This window comes from Octopus bimaculoides, chromosome 15 (genome assembly GCF_046866305.1).
Source record: "Octopus bimaculoides isolate indiv1 chromosome 15, ASM4686630v1, whole genome shotgun sequence".
Lineage (NCBI taxonomy): Eukaryota > Metazoa > Mollusca > Cephalopoda > Octopoda > Octopodidae > Octopus > Octopus bimaculoides.
In genome coordinates this window covers 17,344,072-17,346,856 of record NC_142942.1, presented here as the reverse complement: position 1 = coordinate 17,346,856, position 2,785 = coordinate 17,344,072, and positions in this window count along the sequence as shown.

Here is a 2,785-nt window from a genome sequence, read left to right as displayed (position 1 = left end):
GGCGCTGGGTGCGTGCCGGCAAGTGAATGTATCAAACACGCAGATTAAAAGTAAATAATAACTAATAACAACAACAACAATACTGACGATGATGATGATGATGATGATGATGATGATGATGATGATGAGGATGATGATTTCATCTATTTGCCAAAATGGCGAAGGATGAAGGGACAATACAAAGACAGACATACATTATGGTTGTTTATATATAATGAAATGATAAAAGAAAAGAAAGTAAAAATGAAGAAAGTAAGTATACGCGATATACACTCAAAAGAAGGGACATATGAATCATTATTATTATTATTATTATTATTATTATTATTATTATTATTATTATTATTGTTGTTGTTGTTGTTATCTTTTAATCACAATGATCAACTTCACCACCACAAATACCATTACCGCCAATATCAACAGCTGTCATTTAACATCATCATCTTTACCATTTTCTCCCTCCTATTCTTCTCCTCCCTATCAACATTTACATCATCGATTCCCACCATCATTACCCCCACGACTATGACCACGACCACCATTTTCAATCATCATCATCATTATCATTATGATGAACATCATCAACATCATCATTATGATGAACATCATAATTCTTCACTTCGTCATTAAAACCAGCAACGGCGACCGCCGGCAGAACATAATATTCATTTCCGTTTTCCCATTTTGCATCCAACCAAGGCCAGCTCCCCACCTCACATCTCTCACGACACAGAAAGCAAAATTATAAAGCATGTTGTGAAATTAATATGGAAATTAAAAGAGGAACAAAGAGAATATGTCAAACATTAATTTTATGAAAAGGAGGCTTGACTCGAATAACTAAACTTGGATCAAAACTCAAGCCAAGGCAAGCAGAGGAGGTGAGGGATGATGTTGTTGTTGATAATGATTGTAGTGATGATGAGGAGGATGATGTTGAAAATGCTGATGGTAAAATATAAGTATACACAACACAAAAACCTGTATATATATATATATATATATATATATATATATATATATATATATATATATATATATATATATATATATATATATATATATATATATATATATATATATATATATATATATATATATATATATATATATATATATATATATATATATATATATATAAGGCAGCGTGCTGGTAGAAACTTTAATATGCCGGCGGACGAAATGCTTAGCGGTATTTCGTCTGTCTTTAAGTTCTGAGTTCAAATTCCGCCGAGGTTGACTTTGTCTTTCCTCCTTTCGGTACGTACTGGGGTCCATCTAATCTACTGACTCCCTTCCCACCAAATTTCGAGCCTTGTGCCTACAGTAGAAAAGAATATATATATATATATATATATATATATATATATATATATATATATATATATATATATATATATATACGTATATTCGGTTTAGCGAAATTGCTTTTCGGTTTAACGAAGTAATAAAATTATCTTCTTATATAGATATATGAAAATAAACTGATGTACATCTCCATGCATGTAAATATTCTTCTTTTACTAGCTTCAGTCATTTGACTGCGGCTGTGCTGGAGTACCGCCTTGAAGTGTTTTTTATTCGAATAAAGCGATCCCATCAGTTATTTTTAAAGACTAGTAACTATTTTATCTTTTTGTTTTACCTAACCGCTAATTTACGAGGTCGTAAAGACTCCAACACCAATTGTCAAGAGGTGGTGGGCTACAAACACAGACACAAACACACACGCACATAGATATACACTTACATGTATTTACGAGGGGCTTCTTTCGGTTTCCATCAACGAAATCCACTCAGAAGGCTTTGGGTGGACTTCTTTCAGCTTCCGTCTACAAAAATTCACTCACAAGGCTTCTTGTCGCACAACCACACCTGCGTATACATGTTCTTTTGGTTTAAAATACTCTCCGTGATTACGTTTCTTCAGAAGGCTTTTTGAAGATACTCCTACAAATACACAAATCTACACACACGCCCACGCGCGCGCACACAAATCCCACCTCCCCACAGACATACCCACACATATACATTATTGAATTACTAGATATGATGGAAGTATTAATCGTGTTCGTTGTTGTGTGGGTAGAGGAAATGTCTTTCTAAAATGTATATACTCCTTGTATGTAAGAACTGGGAATTTATCCAAACAACATGGATGACAGTGTAGGAAGGGAGATAATCTAAATGGTTAGGACGAATAAATTCGGAAGTTATGAATAAAATGTATAATAAAATTATGGATACATATAAAAAAAAATTAGGGTTGGCATAATTACACATGTAAAATAAAATCTGAACAGGAATGGGCAAAGGAAGTGTTGCCAAATATGGAATCATTACAATGGTAAATATAGGACACATATATATATATATATATATATATATATAGATAGATAGATAGATAGATAGATATATGCATATAGCATATAGCATATATATATATGTATGTATATATATATATATATATATATATATATATATATATATATATATATATATATATATATATATATATATATATATATATATGTATGTATGGGTGAATGTGGTGAGTTTGATAATTTGCGTCTAAATTATTTTTTATTGATTTAGATATTATCAGTAGGATAATTAAATTATTTTACCATTTTTTTTTCTTTGTGGAGATGGAACTATTGTATAACGTTTATTGATGAACGGGTCGATAGATCTTACTAAAAATAGTCGCGGTTTGTGTATGCATTTGTATGCGTACGAGTGTTGGCGTTTCAAAATGGAAGTATTTTTAACAACTATATTAAAA